General features: G+C 36.4%; 1 protein-coding gene across 8 annotated transcripts in view; it reads right to left on the minus strand.

Moving 5' to 3' along the window:
* LOC115219532 (protocadherin beta-15) overlaps positions 1-22,499 on the minus strand; it is a 111,475-nt gene that overhangs the window by 80,573 nt on the left and 8,403 nt on the right. The window lies entirely within an intron of this gene.

Raw genomic sequence — 22,499 nt, forward strand, 5'->3', positions numbered from 1 at the left:
AATAGGAAAACAAGCAAACAAAATAACACAAACAATGATGATGATGATGATGATGGAAATGATGCTGTGTTTGCTTTGCAGAGAATAAGATTCAAACAGAAATATACAACTGTAATGCTAAAAGTGATAACAACTGCATAAATGTTGACAAAAACAAAGACGACGATGATGAGGATGATGATGATGATGATGGCAGCAACAAAGACAATAATGATGATGAAGCTGCTATTGACAATGGTGTTAATCATCAGGCTGATGATAATGGTGATGACAATGATGACAACATTGAGAATGATGATGGTGATGATGATGATGATGATAGAGGTGATGATGGCAGTGACAAGATGAAGAGTATGGAAACACCAAAGATAATAATGACAATGATGCCAAATGTCAATACAAATGATGACAGTGATGATGATGATGATGATAATGGCGATGATGATGGTGATGATAATGGGAATTATGATGATGATGATGATGATGGTGATGGCAATTATGATGATGTAGCAGCATGTTTCTCTTCATATCTTTAGCTGTTGTTTTTATTTTGTTTTTTTGTTTTTTCATTTATTTATTGTTGTTACTTTAGAAAATGGTAAACACAGAAAGAGGTAAACAGATGAAGTTTAAGTATTTGTTTAAAGGCAAAAGTAGATAAAATGGTGTTAGCGAAGCAAACACTGAAGAGGTTTTTCATCAACAAAAATACTGCAGTTTATATTTTCGCTGCTTTCTAATAAAATTACCATTTCAGAGTTGTTGAACTGACACGATGTACATCTTCACACAGCTACAGAAATTCGCATGTCAGGCTTATAATCTATGTTAGAGAAATTAGGTAAACATCAATCACATTTGCTTGCTTCCAACTGAGATAAGCAATAAAGAAAGAAATTATGATTGAAGTGTAAATGTAATAATGCTATTTAAAAGGTAAAAAGCATCTGTGATCATTATTATTATTATTAGTAGTAGTAGTAGTAGTAGTAATAGTAGTAGTATGTGTATGCATTTGTATGTATAAATACATATGCAAACATATATAAACACACATATACACATACATGCACACATGTATACATACACACATATACATAAACCCATATGCTTATACATATAGATACACACACATACTCATAGATATGTGTGTGTGTGTATATATATATAAATATATAAAATATACACACTCATAGATATTTATATATATATATGTATGCATGTGTGTATATATATATATATATGTGTGTATATATATATATATATGCTTATATATATATACATGTACACACATACATGCTTATATATGCATATATATATAGATATACGTTACACACACACAGATACATACATATACACATACATACATATATGTGTGTATGTGTGTGTACCTCGCATATATATATATGTTTCTTATTCTCTTTTCTAAAAGCCTCATCTTAATATTGTTAAGTTTTCAAATGTGAGAAAATATTTCCATACCAAATATTACTTTGAATGAATGTACAAAGTTTGTTTACATGGACAATTATTAAATTATTTCACAAAAAAGAAAGAAAGGATAATATAATAAAAAGCCAGATATTTATACAGAATGGTGACATCATATACTTGTCAAAGTCTGTTTGACAAACATTTTCAAGAGAAATATTCCTTAAATATCATTTATAATGACATTTCTGAGAAACATTCTTCATGGCAAATCTAACAGAGTTTAAATGCTGTGTAACACACACACACACACACACACACGCAGGCAGGCAGACAGACAGATAGATATAGATATAGATATAGGCACAGGTTTGGCTATGTGGTAAGCCTGCTTCCCAACTACATGGTTTTGGGTTCAGTCCCACTGCAAAGCACCTTAGGCAAGTGTCTTCTCTAATAGCTCTGGGTGAACCAAAGCCTAGCGAGTGAATTTGCTGGACAGAAACTAAGCAATATACACACCACACACATACATAAATTCTGTCCAATACATAAAAAAGTCAATGTTAAAATGATGGTGATGATGTGATGTCTGTTCTTGTCCCACTTTCATATGTCAATAACTGGCATAAATCTCCTCACCTCTCAAATACCCCTTCACATATATTTGGTCAAGAAATGTCATTTTCTTGTTTTTGTTTTTTTTTGGTCTTGCAAGATACCTGGCAACCTCACTAGTGCTGGTGTCACAAAAAGTAGCTTATACACACTGTTAAGTGGCTGACATCAGAAAGGGCTTCCAGTCATAGAAACTATACCAAAGCTGACAGTGGGGATCAATGCAGCCCCAGTTGCTGACTGGGACCTCTCAAACTATCCAACCCAACTTTTTTCTTTTACTTGTTTCAGTCACTAGACAGTGACCATGCTGGGGCACCACCTTGAAATTTTAGTGGAATGAATCAGTCTTGTTTTCTTTTTAAGAAGTGGTACTTATTTTATTGGTCTCTTTTGCCAAACCACAAAGTTATGGAGATACAAACATACCAACACCAGTTATCAAGCAGTGGGGTGGAGGCAAACACAAAGACACCCACACACACAAACACACACACACATATATACATATATATATATATATATATATATATATATATATATATACAATGGGCTTCTTTCAGTTTCCATCCACCAAATCCACTCACAAGGCTTTGGTTAGTCCAAGGCTATAGCAGAAGACACTTGCCCAAGGTGCCATGTAATGGAATTGAACCCGGAACAGTGTGGTTGGGAAGCAAGCTTCTTACCACACAGCCACACCTGCCAGCATGGAAAACAGACATTAAATTATGATGATGGTTATAATGTGAATATATGCTCATCATACACACAAATACAAAGCACACCATATTTGAACATAATCACTTTGACATTTCTAAAAAGGATTACGGAGGTACAACTATCAGGAGCTCTTTCAAGGATGTAACTCAGTGAATAGGTTAACTAAAGAGACCTTAGTCCACAGAGGTTAAGCAGATAGACCACACACACTCTGCATATGTTGAATAGATAACCCACAATTTTCTAGGTCTAATATAAACCACACACACACACACTCTCTCTCTCTCTCTCCTTTTTTTTCTCTCTCTCTCTCTCTCTTTCAATGATGGATCTCCATACAAACATCTGAAGATTCCTGATTTTTCTTGACAAAGATACAACAGTGTTTCCTTGTTGCCATCTACCAATTTAGTTTACTGTTCATCTTCTCTCCCAAGCTTCCTCCTGAGGCATAGAGCCAATTACAACCCTTAGGTACATAGAATGGTTCGTGTGACATCAAGGCACAACCACATTCTGGCAAGGATGTGTGACATGTCTAGGGGTAAGTCATCCCCCAAGACTTGTGTGCCTTAGCCTCAAGACCATCATCTGCAATTTGACAATAACAGAGGACTTTGACAGGCACACTGGACCAGAGTGAACCTGGGAGCAATAGTGACTAAAGAGTAACTTCATCTTTCCTAAACTCCCAAGCTGGAGCCTCACCACAAGATACAGTTTAATATCTTGTCCAAGACACAGACCCCAATGTGTTGGCCAAATAATGTAGAAACACAAATATCAACCATACAAACTGAAGGGATATTTACTATATAAACAACAGAGTGTAGATGTTGAATACATTATCCCGTTGAAAATAGCAGCTAATTCTCCCTCAAATTATAACTTATCACCTTGAAAAAAGAACACAATGGCTAATGGAGCCCAGGATGTACATCTATCCTAATTTATGACTCATTCATCACTGATCCAGGATAACACAGTACACTCAATTGTTATCAGCCAACTTGGGCTGATTCTGTTTGGAACCAAAGGTATTGCAAGTGTTACTGTCAGGTCAACAAAGAACTGGAACAGATACCACAAAAGCAACTTGTCCAACTTTCCAGCAGTTTCACTAATCCATGGATGGTACTTTCTATATTGATCGTAAAAGGATAAAAAAAATTTGTCTTTGATAGGATTTGAACTCATTGTGCAGAGAGTCAGCACAAATATCACAAGACATTCTATCCAACATTCTAACGACTCTACCATTTTAAGGCTAAAAATAGAAATGTGAAATAAGAAACAGAATTTAGCTAACAGACACTGAAAGAGGCCTGTCATACATATATATTTGCATATAAGTGTGTGTGTGTGTGTGTGTGCATGCACACATGTATGTGCTTGTGTGCATGTGTTATAGTTTGTCTTGACATGATATAATAGTTGTAAATGAATAACATTATCATGCAGGATATATCCTTTGTTTCCAATCTCCCATGAAAACATGTCTGGTCATAAGAAATATTACCTTACTCGGAAACAGGTATGAGTTGGTGACAGAAAGGGCATCCAGTTGTAAAAATATTGACTCAGAAAATTCTGTCAGTTCCATGTGACCATGGAAAAGTGGATGATGATGATGATCTAATGATTATTTTTAATACAAGGCTGCACATTTAGGAGCAGAGGCATAGGGGAACAAATCTACACTTGTCCTTAAGTGTTAATAAAGGGCATTAAAAACTGCACTTAGATAAGAATATTAACTTAAGTAAATAGATCATAAAATCTCTATATGGTCATTTAATTTATCTGGAATAATAGCCAAATCTTTTCCAGAAAAAGGAAGGACACATTCAATAATGTATTCCTAGGCATCATTAAAAGACCAGATATTTCTGTCTAAAATGAATTCTGGGCTGAAACAACAGCAATAACCTATGAAAGAATTGTTGATCTGATAGAGCAGCAGCAGTAGTAGTAGCAGCAGCAGCAGCTGTAGTCATGTATTAAATGCAATCAACATCTGCTTAAGAAGAATTATTATATATGAGTAATTGATCCAAATTTCAGCAGTAACCCACTGGACATACCAGATATGCTATGTGTAAGTGTGATATCAGACCAATGGAACACTCTGACATGTGGGCCACTGAACTGCAGTTTTGTACAAGTTCTACATATATTTCATATAGGGCCATCTTACCTTGAAAGGTCCTCAAGAAAAGAAATGCTTCCATAAATTAGCATCGAGCCCCTACATACATGGACATTTACGCACCCCATGCAACTGTACAGTGTATCGATGCGTTAATATAACACTCATTCCATTCAGTGTGTTGACAAACTGGATATCCTTTTTGGCAGATAACTTTTCTTTTTTTCTTAAGGAGAGGCAGTGCCCATGATCCTTTGCAGAGAATCCGAGTCTGGTTGATGGGAGAGAGAGGGAGAAAGATATCCTCAAACCATAGACTTGGTCCAAATGCTTGCAACAGAATGGACTCTGCTAAATGTACCCAAGGTTTCAAGTGGTGATTCTAAACAAGGCAATGGATTAAATCTTCTAGTTTCAGTTATAGATTATGAACAAGTAAGCCATAGAAGAAACTGAACTCAGTAAACAGAGCCAGGACAAATACTGCAAGGTTTCCAATCCAATGCTCTAACAATTCTTCCAACCCACAACCCAGGATTGGGACTTTTTTTTATTGTCCCTGAAAGGATGAAAGTCAAAGTTGATCTTAGCAGGATTTGAACTCAGAATGCAGAGTTGACTAAGTTTCAAACTCGTATTACAAAAGGTCATTTTGGAAGATGAAGCTTTATTCTTCCCCTTTTCCCTTCCCTGCCCCTACAGTCATACTTATTAACAGTTTCAGTGATTTAAATATGGTACCATAAAATGCCAAATCCATTAGCATTTTATTTGTGCATTGCTGTTGACTTATGGGACACAGTTCTAGACGAGCAGGTGTTTTATACAATAATATTAATAAACTATGGATGGGCAGTAAGTTCACCAAGATATCGTTGCAATGCTGTATGTAACATTATACAGTTACATATGCAAAATTTCATACACACACTCACACATACACACATGCACATCAGACAAACAAGCAAGAGCAAAGATCTAATGTAATACTGGAATTAACAGCTACTAGTGTGAAAAATAGCATATATTATTCATGTCATCTCTAGAAGAGGTTTTATGTAAATAACTTTATATACAAATTACACTATATCAATACATAAAAACATAAGCAAGTATATGAGTGTTTGTGCATATATATATACATATGTGTGTGTGTGCATGTGTGTGTATAATAATAATATAATAATAATAATAATAATAATAATAGGGAGTATAACTCCAAATTTTTATCTCTATTTATATTTTATATATATATATATATATATATATAATATATATATATATATATATATATATATATATATATATATATATATATAAAATATAAATTAGAGATAAAAATATATATATATATATATATTGGCCTGCTCGTTTAGCCAGTGGGGTGGCGTCATTTGAAGGCTAAAACAATGCGAAGAACATTGTGACCAGCGATGTGTAACAACATCTGATAGCCTGGTCGGTCATGGTGATCACGGTGATATATATATATATATATACATGTACACACACAAACATTATAAATATGTATATATAAGCATGGGCATAGCTGTGCAGTAATAAGATGGCTTCCCAACCACATGGTCACAGGTTCAGTCCTACAGTGTGGCACCTTGAACAAGTGCCTTCAGCTATAGCCTTGGGCCAACCAAATCCTTGTGAGTGGATTCGGTAGATGGAAACTGAAAGAAGCTTATCATAGATATATATATATATAATATATATATATATATATATATATATATATATATATATATATATATATATATATATATATATATGTGTGTGTCTGTCTGTCTCCCACCAGTGCTTCACAACTAGTGTTGGTGTATTTACTGTCCTCATACCTTATCAGTTCAGCAAAAGAGACCAATAGAATACCAGGCTTAAAAAAAGTACTGGGGTCAAGTCATATGACTAAAATTTTCCAAGGCAGTGCTCCAGCATGGCTGCTGTCTGATGAGTGAAACAAGCAAACGAGAATGTATGTATGTATGAATGAATGAATGTATGTAAGACAATGACTCTTGCAAGAGTAGTCTTGTGTCCTGGGTACTTTATGGCTTTGTGTATTTTCCTTGATGGAAATATACAACAGTGTGTGTGTGTGTATAAATGTAAGTGCAGAAGTGGCTGTGTGGTTAAAAATTTACATTCTGATAATATAGTTCTAGATTCAGTCCCATTGAGCAAATGTATTTTATTATAACCCCAGGCTAAACAAGTGTGTGTCTCTCTTTCTTTCTTTCTCTCTCTCTCTCTCTCTCTCTCTCTGTATATATATATAATATATATATATATATATATGGATATATGGTAGCTTAAGTGATTTAGGACACAAAGTGAGGAAAACCTGTGAGTCCATCACACAGTTGTAGAGATGCTCAAACTATCTAATGAAATAGCATGTATGATTACATCTGGATAGTTCATCAAGTTATACAGGAGGATATCAGACCCAATAACTGGTATAGCAATATCCTCATAAACTGCTACAAAGGCAAAGGAGATGTGTTAGAGGGAAATAACTAAAGAATCAGACTACTGGATCAGACTATGAAGGTCACAAAGAGAGTCATAGCTCAACAAATCCACAACAGAGTACAGCAAAATGCGATGCAGTTTAGCTTTGTACCCAGATGGGGCACCACAGATGCAATCTCCCTAGCGTGACAATTGCAAAAGAAATACTTGACTAAGAATAACCCACTATTCTTGATTTACTCTGATTTGGAGAAAGCATTCACAAAGTAATTAGGTAGTTACTAAAGAAACTAGATCTAGGCAAAAGGTTTGTGAGGGCTATACAAGCTATGTAGAAAAATGTTGTAAGTAACCTGAGAGTTGACTACAATTTCATAATGAATTTAGTGGGAAGGTAGAAATTCATCAAGGTTCAGTCCTTTATCTTCTCCAATTGATTATAGTTCCATGAGCCATCACAAGAGTTTAAGACTAGATATTCATGGGAACTACATACTGATGTTCTAGTTCTCATTGCTGAAATCTCTGGGAAATTACACAGGAAGTTCCAGGAGTGAAAGCTAAACCTAGAATTGAGAGTTCTCAAAGTAAACTTAGCAATGACAAAGGATTTTGTAAGAAGGAATGAAAACAAGACCCCGGTATCAGGAGGAAAATCTTGTTTGAAATGCAGAAAAGGAGTAGGCATGCAGTCCATATGCTACACACTATGTAAGGTATGAACATACAAGTAATGTAGTGGAATTACACAGGTAGGCTAACAGACAATATAAGCTCCCTATGCAAGAAATGCACCGGAGCAGTGTGTACTATGAGCACACCAGAAATAGTTTCTTGTAAATGCCCAGATCACTCATTAATGATTTGGGCATTTAGTGACTAGAAGTATTCAACAGCTTTTGTTACCAAGGAGATGCAATTAGCAGAGAGATGGCTCTGAAAGTCAACTAGCTAGAGTAAGAACAGGATGAAAAAAACTTCAGATAGCTTCTGCCACTGCTGGAAACAAATGTCTTTTCTCACAAAGTGAAGGTCTGACTGGGGTAACTGGCATAATGCAGTTCTTGAGAGGTGCTCCTGAACTTGGTAAAACCAAGTTTTGGAAGCATTGTGTGTGTATAAATGTATGTACAACAGACCAATTTCCTTTTCAAGACATTCCAACAATCCATCATCTAAGTGTAATTTTTCCTTGATGCTATTAATCTTTTTCATCACCAAGAATCATTTCATTTGAAATCTGTCCCTAATCCTCAATACTGTCCTCTCCAGTCACATTTTACATTGATTTCTCTACCCAAGCCACCAAATCATCTCATCACCCTCATAAGTCTCTTACTTTCCCCATGCATGATACCTGTCCCTCTCTCTCCCCTTTCACACCCTTGGTACCTATCCAGCTTTCACATAGCTTTCTCTCGGCTTTCACATAGCTACTGCATCATTACTATTCTGCTGCTCTTCATTTCTATCCTCCCTATCTGCAATTTTCTACATCCACTTCTCAACAGTTGTCACTTACTTATCCCTATCTCCCATACTTATCATTCACTCAACACCTGTCCTTCATTATTCACCCTCTCTTACTCATTTCCCATCTCTCACTCTCCCATACACTCTTGCAACCTCCACTCACCAACAGTCCCCAGGTTCCTCTTCCCCCATTCACTTCTACTCACTTCATATCTTGAGGGTCCACACAGATGTTTCACCACTGTTCTTATCTCTTCCCTGCTCCACCCTAATCACACCCTCACCCTCCCTTTTAAAATATATGGAGCCATATGTTCCCTCCACAGCAAGAAACCTTGTCTCTCATGGCCTTTTTTCTTACACTCTAAACCAGGGGTGGGTAAACTTTTTTGATCGCGGGCCGCACAGTGCGTCTTTGGAACCTTGGCGGGCCTCATTTATAAAAATCAAGTGAAAATATTGTGAATTACCGTACAACGGAAACATTTACGAAGTATCTGCATAGAAGTTGGGATTCGTAAAAGCTCTCGGCGGGCCACATGCGGCCCGCGGGCCGTAGTTTGCCCACCCCTGCTCTAAACTCTTATTTCCCAGCATAAAGCCACCACTCTCATGATTCATGGTCTTGCAAGTCACATGGTAATCTCATTAGGGCTAGTGACACATTAAAAGGCACCCACTATGCACTGTAAGGTGCTTAGTACTAGGAATGGTATCCAGATGTAGAAATGTAGAAATCATGCCAAAGTAAATGGAATAGCACAATGCAGTGCTTGGACTTATCTGATCCTATTGAACCACCCAACCCATGCCAGCGCGGAATGAGGACATTTAATGATGATAGTACATAAGTACGTACATGCATACATGCATACATATAGTGGTGGTGGTGGGATGTCTGTATGTATATCTCTATATTTGTTTAAATTTGCACTTCTCTCAAAATTGCTGAGCTACAAGTAACGATATGGTCATTTCCTCTATCAAGAAATGATTTGCTAGCTTTCTGCTTTTGAACATGTGTAGAATGAGTGATCCCTTACATGGAAAACAGATAAAAGTTAGTGCAAAAAAATAGCATCAGGCTATAAAACAATGCCACAATAATATATTCATCTAAGTCAGGCTAGCATAGCATAACAGCCAGCATATGAGTGTAAGAGTGTGTGCATAAGTATGTGTGTCTGCATGTATGTATGTATTCTCATGCATATAGTTACATATCTGGACATGTTCATATATATTTAAGTGATAAACTTCTGGAAAGATTTATAAATTTTTACAGTTCCAGTAATGGATTGGATCTGTAGTCTTCAAATTAGCTTTCTCCTTTCTGGTTTTGAGAAGCCTAATTTCTCAAGATTGGTATTTTAGGCAGTGTGTATGTATGTATGTATATCATCCATAGTATCATCATTTAATGCCTGTTTTCCATGCAAAAATGGGTTGGACAGTTTGACAGAAGTTGACCAGCTTGAGAACTGCTCCAAGCTCCAATTATCCATTGTGGCATGGTTTCTAAGGCCAGCCACTTTACAAAGTGTATTGGATACTTTTTATGTGGCATTGACACAGATGCTTTCTATGCAGTACTGGTACAAGTGCTTATTTGCGGAGCACCAGTATGGGTAGCCTTCATCTGGTACCATCACAAGTGCTTTTTACATGGCACTGGCATATCATACGTGTGTATGAGTTACAGAGTTTTTAATTCGTTACCACTTAGGCCCTACTTTAGGAAATATCTTCTTCCTCTCCTTTTTATTTCTGTGACATTAAAAACTCTGACTATATTAACTGTTTTTCAGAACAGTAGGCTTATCCAACTAGAGTATCTTGGGTCACTCAAAGAAACAGAAAAATCTGGAAGAATCTCGTGCATTTTCTAGACTCACATAGGAAAAGAAGACCTGTTCCTCTAAAAGAGCATTCTTTGGAAAACAGCTGCAGGATACCAATGAAACTTCAAATTGTTGGTCACTACCTATTCGTTGGAGCTATCATCAAAGGAAGAAAAGAAAGAACAAAGGAAATTTCAAAAGAAATAACTTTTCTAGGGCAAAAGAAATTAAATTTCCCATAATTATCAATTTAACATGTATAAGCAAAAGTAGAAAAGTGCTGAATACCTACGATAAATGTGTAAAATGAGGAAAATACGATTCATTGAAAGAAATATTTGACATCACAAAGCAAAACGGTAAATGGCTGTGCAGTGAGGATAGAAGGTTATATTATCTTCAAATTGAAAGCAAAGGACAGGTTGGATATGCAACTGGAAAGGCAGCCAGTGCCAAAACTATCCATCCATCCAAAAGAAGAAAAGTGTCCTTAATGCCAACTTCAAGCAGAGCAACTCCAGTGTCATCATCAACGTCTGAAGCAGAGACTGAAAGTGAATAACGAGAGTCCGAAAAATCCGATGAAGAATCCACACAAACAAGGAAGAAGTATAGCAAAACTGGAACTGCAACCAAGTTAGTAATATCTTCCAATTGTATCAACCCAAAAAGCAGTATCAGTTTGTCGACAATTATCACAAGATGGAATCAACATGGAGACTCCTTCCCAATCTGGTATTTAAAGATCGACTATCAAAGAAGCTGTTAAACTAAATAAGAAAATGAAGAAAACACCACACTTGGAAAACTGGTCATTACATTTTGAGAGTGAACGTATTGATGACCAAGAATATCAAGTGTTAGTTTAAAAGAATGAACAGACAGAATTTAAGTTAGAAGCACTCCAATTACCAACTGGAAAGCGGATGCTGTTGCGAAAGGAATAACAGCTGTTTTAGATGAACACAATTTATGGAACTGTGTAGGGATGATTGTCGCTGATACAGCAAGTGTGAACATTGGGAAAAGAAATGGCATTGTCATTCAGTTGCAAAAACTGTTTGCTGAAAAGGGTTTGAAAGAACAGCAATATGATGTGGAAGACAACTGGAGGCTCCTATGGGACAACCTATTGAGGGATACTGGCCAGATCTGTGGATGGTGCAAAATCCCCTTTCAACCTAAGATAATGTGGTGGTGGAACAATGTAGGTGACAGGGCCATTAGGGAAAAGAAACAGGCATGGAAGGCCTGGAAGAATGGTGGTAGCAGAGAATTGTATCAGATTGCCAGAAGGAAAGCTAGGAGACAGGTTTACTTAGCCAGAAGGGAAGCAGATAAGAAAAAATTTGCCAATGTTCTGCTTCATGAGGACCAAAGACTTGTAGGTTTTCATTTTGTAAGACAGTGTGTGAGAGAGAATCGTGATGTCATACGAGAGAAATGTGTCCACATGGTTGATGGCTCACTTGCATTTAATGAGGCTGCAAAGAGGGAGACTTGGAGACTCCACTATGAAAGGTTGCTAAATGAAGAGAATGAATGGGAGAGAGTCTGCCAAATGTCGACCCAACAGAGGGACCAGGTATCCGAATTGACAGTACCTTGTTAGATAAAACAATTAAGGGTATTAAGACAGAGAAAGCCCCTGGCCCATCAGGAATCACTGCAGAGATGCTTAAAATATCTGGTGGTGTCGGGTATAGTCTAGTCACCCATATAGTCAATCAGGTGATACATGAAGGAGTCATACCCAATGACTGGTGTAGCAGCATAATAGTCAACTGCTACAAGAGTAAAGGTGATGCATTAAAAACGAATAATTACAGAGGTATCAAGTTGTTGAAAGTCACGGAGAGGGTCGTGGCCCAACTAATTAGGAAGAGAGTCAGTTTAGACAAGATGCAGTTAGGGTTTGTGCCAGGGAAAATTACCACTGATGCTATATTTCTGGTAAGAGAGCTGCAGGAGAAATACGTAGCCAAAGTACCTGGCTTTCGTTGACATGGATAAAGCCTTATCTGATGGTCAATGCAGAAACTAGGGATAGATGAGTGGTTAGTGAGAGCTGTTTAAGCCATGTACAGGGATGCTGTCAGTAAGGTGAGGGTTGGCAATGAGTACAGAGAAGAATTCTGGGTAGGTGTAGGGGTCAACCAAGGATCAATTCTCAGCCCCCTCATTCATTATAGTCCTCCAGGCAATAACAGAGGAATTTCAAGACAGGATGCCCCTGAGAGCTCCATGCTGATGACCTTGCTCTAATAGTTGAGTCACTATCACAACTAGAGGAGAAGTTTCAGGTATGGAAGCAAGGTCAAGAATTGAAGGGCCTTAGAGTCAATCTAACAAAAACCAAAGTCTTAATATGTAGGAAGGCAGTCAAAATCAGAAATCCTTTCAGGTAGATGGCCCTGCTCGATCTGTAGAAAAGGTGTAGGTAGAAACTCCATATGAGGTACCCGCTGTAAGCTATGGACATATAAGAGGTGTGGCACTATCAAAGGAAGGCTAGCTGGGAAGATAGTTTTTGTGTGTGGCAAATGCTCAGGGGTAAAAAACACTGGAAATATGCAGAAAACAGTTTCCCTCACATGCCAAGGGGAAAAACTAGATGTAGTTGATAGTTTTCGTTACATAGGTGACCAAGTCAGTAGCGAGGACAGATGCTCTGAGAGAGGAGCTGCTAGAATAAGAATAGCCTGGGAAAAGTTCAGAGAGCTCTTAACTCTGCTGGTAACAAAGGGCCTCTCACTCAGAGTAAAAGGTAGATTGTATAACACATGAGTGCAAACAGCCATGTAGAATTTTGATGCACTTCCCAACTTTTTCTCAGTATTTTTCATTTGTACATATGCTTACATATACACATACACACACACATGTATCTATCTCATAAAGCAATCTGTCACATGCACACACTGGCAAAGAGAGGGCAATACAAAGTTACAAATAACACACCACACAAAACAAGGCCTTATGAGCACATACATATGCTAATAATAATAATAATGATGATGATAACATTGTACATTGTATATGTACAATAGCACACATCTGATATCCTGTTTGGTACACATCCACTTGATATTCCACAGCACAAATATATGCTCCATGTGCAGCAAGTAGTATTGCATAGGCAGAAATATTTATAATCCACAGGTCCTCTTGGAATAAATAAAAAAAATATGCATCTATTGACAAATTCAAACAATTCTTCCTTTACAGCAACGTATATAAGCATATACTATCAATTTGTGCCCAGTGTGTGTAGGTGTATGTGAGTGTTTGTGTGTGTTAGTGTTTGTGTGCATGCATGTATGTGTGTGTGTGTGTGCATGTATGTATATGTGTGTTTGGGCATATGTAGTGGGTGAGTGCATTTGTAAGTATGTGTTTATGTACTGGGATCTATACATAGATAATTGCATATATACACAAATAGACATGCATGAAAGTATGTGTATATAAGTATTTTTCTGCATGTATATATATATTATACTACACAACAACATGCTAAACACACAGATGCTGATATGGAGGCATATGCACTTATTCAAGATATGCCTTTCTGTGTATGACTGCATGTACATGTGTCTGTGCATGTATGTATATGAATGACAAAATATATAAAACAAGCGTGAATGTCTCTCTACACACATATTATACAGGTTTTAAGAGAATCCAAATTTTTAGAAATACTTTAGCGTAGATATTCATAAATTATTACATATGCAATATTAGTTATGTAATGATGTATGTAAATATTATATAAGTAATAATGTACGTATATAGACAAATGTATGTATCTGTGCATGTATATAAATTATATATGAAGCAATTTGAAGAGACTGTTATCACTACCTGAGCAACATATGATACAGCAGGCTCACAAAACATAAGCAAGTGAATCAAATAGACAGCTACAAATTCTAAAATTTATGAAATGAAGCAGAACTTCTTATGAAAAAAAAATCTAGCTGAAAACTGGATGATTCAAAATAACTGGTAATCATTATCATTACCAGTTTAGGCAAGCTGTAGAAACCATCAAAGAGTCAGACAAAACACCTAATGGCATCTTTTTCTGGTCTCTTACATTCTGAGTTCAAATACCACTGAGGTGGACTTTGCCTTCTATCTTTTAGAGGCCCACAAAATAAAGTCCCAGTCAAGTACTGGGGAAGGAGGACCGTAGTCAACATAGCCTCACTCAAACAAGATTGTTGCACCCGTGCCATTATTTGAAAGAATTATCATTAGAACTTGCCACAATCCCTCAACATCTGATACAGTTCCAGACAAATGCCTATCCAAGTTGAATTTGTCATATATATCTTTATATATAAAAGTGAGGTTGTGTGCTGTCTGTCTCCTACGATTTAGATTCCTAACTACTCCCACATTTTGCGGTGCAGTTTAACCAAAACCGGGTATCTTATAGTCGTGATTCATATCGAGCCCTTCTGGGTATTAGTGCGGATCTATGATGAGTTTACGATTTTAAAAAAAATTTACCATCAATTTTTCCCATTTTTAATGCACTTTTGACATATATAAGGGAAGTAACTCTATAAAAATTTATTATTAAATCTCAGAACGTAAAAAGCTACAGTAACACCCCACCTCTGTGGTTAACCATATTGAGATGGCTATTATACTTTACATCTCTAAAAATGCTTATATAGTTGGATCCCTTACAAACCCGAGCAACGCTGGGCGATACTGCTAGTATATATATGTGTGTGTGTGTGTGTGTCCATGTATGTAAGTAAAAAGAACCTGTTTGGTCACAAATAACTATGAGATTGCATGTAGAAAGTTCCCCTCTGAGGAACAAGTCTGAGCAAGATGGTTTGTGGAAGATCAGCAGTGACCCTTGCATACCGGTCCCCCACCTCTGCACACCACTAATGTAACCCAAAGGAAAAGCAAAGGCTGACACAGCTTGGCACCTGTAATGTTGTAACTCACTTCTAGAGCTGAGTCAACTGGAGCAACATGAAATAAAGGGTCTTGTTCAAGACCACAACACATGGCTCAGTGCAGGAATTGAACTCATAACCACATGATTGCAACTCCAATGCTCTAACCACTGAGCCATGTTCCTTCATTGTATACAAATATGTATGAATGAATATGTATGTATGTATATATATATATATATATATATATATATATATATATATTTATTTTATAGAAGGAGCTTCTACAGGACTAGAACTGTTTCATTCAAAAGAAATCATCAGAAGAGCTTCCTGATGATTTCTTTTGAATGAAACAGTTCTAGTCCTGTAGAAGCTCCTTCTATAAAATAAATTAATTTACTCTGCTATGTATTGAGTACCTTATTTACTGTGGTTAACCCCGACTCAACCCGGGACCTACATATATATATATATATATATATATATGGAGGGAGAGAGAGCGAGAGAGAGCGGAATGTATATATGTATAAGATACATATGTTTTTGCATTTGTTTGGCAAGTTTATTGAAGTGAAATGCATTGAAACAAGCGTATCATAAGGGGTTATTTTGTCAATGACTGTACACAAGTATATACACTGGTTCTATTTCAATTTTTTCTTTTATTATAAGTCCATTAGTTATCTAATTAATCAATTAAATAACTGATTTCATTACTAACCACTTGATCAATCAATCAATCAATCAATCATCTGGTTAGTCACAGCCCTTTTGTCACCTCTCACAATATCCAGTTAGGATACGTTGTGACGGACATGAAGCAAAAAGGGCCCAGCACATCATTGATATAAATTTGTGAATAGCAACAAAAGGACTCTGAAAACCAACTGACTAATTAATGATTAGTCAAGCAATTGATTAGTTAATTGGTTAATTTCTTAACTTGATTACTTGTAGTAATAATGAAGAAGCAAAATAGAACCAGTACATGTACTTTTCTTGGCAAAAAGACCCATTCAAGATACATAAGTAATCACACACACACACAAACACACACATATTATCATTACTGCCATCAAAATCATAATTTAAAATCTGCATTTCCTGCTAGCATGAGTTGGACAAGTCATTTGTACTTGATTGTATGTTTCATTTTTGTCTTGGTTTCTGTGGTTGGGTGTCCTTCCACCACCAACTACTTTATGTTATATACTTTACTGCATGCAAATTTTCATGACACTAGCCCACCTGTAAGGTTGTTATGTTTTGACAAGACTAAAGGATCTTCACAATCATACATTTATCAGACTGTAGTGAGTGCATCTTATCATAGCACCTGCACTAAAAGGGATAGGGGCTGACAGAGTGATGGATAGCAAGAAATGGAAAACAGAAAGGGTGGATAATGGATGTCAATACAAAAAACCAGTGCGAAATATAGGTAGAGTGTATGAAGTACACTCTTTGCTTCTTATACTCTACCTATACTCCTTTAAGTTCTTTAAGTATATACCTCAAAGCAGTGAGAGATAGGATGAAAAGGATGAGAGAGAAAATGGTGGAATGTTGAAGAAAGAGTAAGACAGGTCAGATGTGTATGTAGATATCATCATCATCAACCTTTAACATCTATTTTCCATGCTGACATGGGTTGGACAGTTTGACAGGAACTGGCAAGGCCGGGGCCTACACCAGATCCCATAATGAATATATTTATATATCTATATATTTATAAAACAGAGCTAATAGTGGGGGATTATCAATCAGGACAAAATACTTCATAAGCTCTCCATTGGCACACCAGGCCAACAATGTTAATTAGATTAGTGAGGAACTCCAGGTATTCTTATAACAGTCTCCAAGGTTTATGGTTCATCACAATTCTATATTGTAAATCCATGGGTGGGCTCCACACAGGCCGGTTTTTACAAAGAGTGATAAATAAAAAACAAATTAAAAATAATGGTCATTACATATTTTTTCTTTATCGGAGCAAATTTGAATAAACCAATCAGTATCGTATCCATAATGATTACTGGAAACAACTGCATGACAAATTTGCTCCAATAAAGGAAAAGCATGCAATGACCATTATTTTTAACGTGTTTTTTTTTTTTTATATATCCATACCTCTCTCTATATATACATATAGGGTGTCCCAGAAGTCATTGATGGGTTTTAATTTTTAATAACTTCCTTAACTTTACAAATAAAGGCATGAAATTTTGATATAATATAAAGGACATAATGGAAATTAATATTCACAAGTCAAATTTGCAACACCATTATATCAAATATGAAAAAAGACATTGTTTAAATGGCAGCCATTTTCAGCTTTGCATGCATGCGCTCTTTCCTAAACGTGTGCCATAACACCCTCAAGAGTTTCGGACCCCACTTCTTTGATTTCTCTATTGATGGTCTCCTTCAGCTGCACCAAGGTCTCCAGCCTGTATCCCCACACAAATAAATCCAGGCTAGTCAAGTCTGGGGAATGTGAAGGCCATTCAAAGTAGACCTCACACATGGTTCCAGCAAGATGAGGCAACTGCTCATACCACAAGAGAAACAATGCAGTTGCTATGGACAGAGAATAATCTCCTGCCATGGCAATGTCAACTGGCCTTCATGTACTCCAGACTTGACTAGTCCAGATTTTTTCTTGTGGGGATACCTGAAAGAGAGGGTTTACATCAACAAACTGGAGATCCTGGTGCAACTGAAGGAGAACATCAAATGAGAAATCAGAGAAGTGGGGTCTGAAACTCTTGAGGGTGTTATTGTGCAAATTTTGGAAAGAACATGGGTGTGCAAAGCTGAAAATGGCTGCCATTTAACCTTTTGTTGCCATATTTCTGTTGAGATGCTCTGTGTTTCTTTCAATTAATTTTAAATATAACAAAGAATTTAGTAAAATAACTTAGTTATCATCAAGCTGGTGTTAGGAACATAAATTGTGACTAAGGTTTGGTGGAAGATTTTTATTCAAAACTTATGAAAACAAGACATTTGTACTAAAGAGCCAGAGGCGGTTTCGGCTGGGTTAGTATCGAAAGGGCTAAGCAATGTCATTTTCCATATGTGATGTAGTCGTGTTGCAAAATTTGACTTGTGCATATTAATTTCCATTATGTCCTTTATATTGTATCAAAATTTCCTACATCTATCTGTAAAGTTAAAGAAGTTATTAAAAACTGAAATCCATTAGTGACTTTTGGAACAACTTGTGTATATATATATATATATATATATTATCATAATATATAAGTATGTATGTCTGGTTATAATGTGTCATCTAGAGTATTCAGCTTCTAGTTTCAGATGCATTGAAAAAACACACCAGTATACTCTGTAAAGTGGTTGGCATTCAGAAGAGTATCCAGCCACAGAGTCCAAGCCAAAGGACACATAGAAGCACCTGGTTTTCGAGAGCAGCAGTTCTTAATGGGAGGTAGATCAGATCGTAATGATCTGTCCAGCACAGAAAGTGGATGTAAAATGAAAGATGAAAAATATATTTATATATATATGGATATACATGTACATATCCATATATGTACACACGTACTTATGTGTACAGACATATACATACAGAGATGTATGCACACATAAAAGGAAAAGAACAGAAGCAGCAGAATTCAACTCCAGAAACATTAGGCTCCAAAATAATTCTTTGAAACAAATCTAATCTAGTTTTCTCTTTTCCGTTGTCTGCCCATATGCTTCAAGCAGAAACAGTGATACACACATTTTTACACACACATACACATGTGTAGATATATATATATATATTATATATATATATATATATATATATATATATTTATATATATATATATATATTTATACAAAAACACTGAGAGAAGTATAAAAATGGATATGTGCGTGTGTGCTTGTATATACATGCATATATATATATATGTATGTATATATATATAAACGCATGTGTGTGTGTATGATATATTATGGTAAACAAGTTTATATTATTAGATCCTACACCCGTTTCACAATTATGGTTAGCCTAGAACCTTGCACTGGGCTTCCAAGTGCATTTAGATGCTTAACCAGAATGGCTCATCAGGGAACACTTTATTGCATTAAGTTACACAGAACTAATACTTATAGATATGTAGGAGAGATAGAGAGAGAGAAAAAAGCAATAAACAGGATGGTGTTTTACAGCTGGATGCCCTTCTTATTACTAACTACACAACCATAATGTAAATCACAAACCAGTTAATTCCTGTTTCTCTAGTTAGATCAACATTGCATTGTCAACATACTGAACACATTGCCCAGAGCAATATTTAAGCTTCTGACCGTGTTATTAGAAATCTAGCATTAACCAAAGAGCTATTGTATCTATAATAATGTTTCCTCACATAGGTAACCTAATGAGGTTACTAGTTTTGGGGATGTTTAGGAAGGAAGTGTGGTCAATGGTTGTCTTTGCATTTCAATGAGTATTTCAAGTTACTGACTTTGAAAGAAAGAAAAAGAAAAAGACAGCCTCAGTCAGATTTGAACTAAGAGCATGGAATATTGTAAATATATACCAGAAAACATATTCTGTCCACAAAAACACCATTTGAGCATGGCTGTTGCCAGTACCGCATGACTGGCCCTTATGTTGGGGGCACATAAAAAGCACCCACTACACCCTCAGAGTGGTTGGCATTAGGAAAGGCATCCAGCTGTAGAAACTCTGCCAGATCAAGATTGGAGCCTGGTGCTGCCATCTGGTTCGCCAGACCTCAGTCAAATCATCCAACCCAAGCTAGCATGGAAAGCAGATGTTAAACGATGATGATGATCATCATGAATTCAACTGATTCTGCAAACTGCTGCCCATAATAATAATAATAATAATGGTTTCAAATTTTGGCCCAAGGCCAGCAATTTTGAGGGAAGGGGTTAGTTAACTACATCAAACCCAGTACTCAACAGATGCTTATTTGACTGACCCTGAAAAGATGACAAGTCTAACCTGGCAGCATTTGAACTCAGAAATTCAAGTTGAACGAAATACTGCAAAGCATTTTGCATGGCAAAGTAATGATTCTACCAGCTCATTGTCCAATAATAATAATAATAATATTAATGATGATAATAAATCATAGCAGCCCAGGATCAATGCCTACTTACATGAAGCTAACCCTAACCCTAACATCTCAAAGAATGGCAGTAGCCCAACATGTGTATGTAAACAACAGGCTGAAACCTTTAATCATGTTGTCTCCATGTGCAGACTTCTTTCACCTACAGAGTATCTCAACTGGCATGATGGAACTGCACAGTATAGTCACTGGGTAATTTGTAAAGACCTGGACCTCTCCCATGATAAAAGATGGTGGGAACAGTGCTTGAAAAGGATCACATTTCACTCCTTTGGAACTTAACTGTTCAAACTGACAGAAAGATAGATGCAAATATGCTAGTCGTTATATAGAAGGATTTTGGATAAAAATCATACCTATTCATTAATATGACTGTCCCAATCGACATAAATGCATATGTCACAACCTACCAAAAACTGAGCAAATATAAAGATCTTGAAATAGAAATTAGTAAAATGTGGAACCTCAAGACAACAACTGTTGTCATAGGTGCCCTAGGAATGATAGCAAAAGGGGCTGCTTGTTACCTGTCTCAGATACCAGGAAATTCAAAAAATAGTGCACATATGAACTGATCATATCCTCTGAAAAATATTGTCTATGTGATTCCAAAGACATTTTAATCAGGAAAACATACAAAGATTCATTTCTCTACCAAATACACTTGCAAATTTTTTGGTTGACTCAGGGCCATAGTATAAGACATTTGCTAAGTTCCATGCATTGTTATAGAACTGAACCAAAATCACATAGTTTGGAAGCAAACTTCTTCACCACATTGTCATCATAGTTAATTAACTCTGGAATAATGAAATGTAACGAATGGTGTTATAACTAAATACTGCAAGTGTAGTGTTCGACTGCCTTACTGATTATGAATACGTCCCTTTGTCACTTCCATTATAGCTTTGAAGAAATAACTTAAAATCAAACTGCACTCTTCAAAACTTGCACTAAGAATAAGCACAAGGTAAAATTACTACCTGCTTTCATAGCAAATTGATGCAGGTAGTTTATCGCATACTCCTCTAACTTTTAGTTCAAGCAATTGCAAAAACAGCATTATTTATGGGATGACCCAATATATACAAGCATGTGTGTGTGTGTGTATTGTGTGGGTGTGTGCTTGCCACAATTTGAGCTAAACAGTAGTGATGTCTACATTCTGAACTGACATTACGACTGCTTTACACTGCACTTTTGGACGATGGAATATAAAAAAAAAATGCTCACCTGAAACAGGTGAGGGTTGGTGACAGGAAGAGCATCCTGCTTTAAAATCCTGCCTCAAAACCAATTCTTGTCCAGCACAGAAAAATAAACATCAAATGAAAGAACAATGAACATTTCTCTTCATCCATGAGACTAAGGGACCAATGACAGTGGAGAAGGGAGGATTATCTGGTGGTTGAGATGACAGTATTAAAGATGAGAGATGGATAGCAATTTAGTCCCTTTGCTCCAATTCCAGTAGTGTTACCCTCATATTGCCCATGTGCATTTAAGCCCTACAAACCATAATTTTCATCTTTCCTACAAAAAATGCCATTCACTTATAGTCCATCTTCATTCATAATCATTTACTTGTTTTAGACAATGGACTGTGGCCATACTGGAACATTGCTTTAAAGAGTTTAGTTGAAAATCGACCCCAGTACAGAGTTTTCTTGTTTTAATCCTGATACTTATTCTGTCAGTCTCTTTTGCCAAAACACAAAGTTACTGGCATGTAGAC

This window comes from Octopus sinensis, linkage group LG14 (genome assembly GCF_006345805.1).
Source record: "Octopus sinensis linkage group LG14, ASM634580v1, whole genome shotgun sequence".
NCBI classification, from domain to species: Eukaryota; Metazoa; Mollusca; class Cephalopoda; order Octopoda; family Octopodidae; genus Octopus; species Octopus sinensis.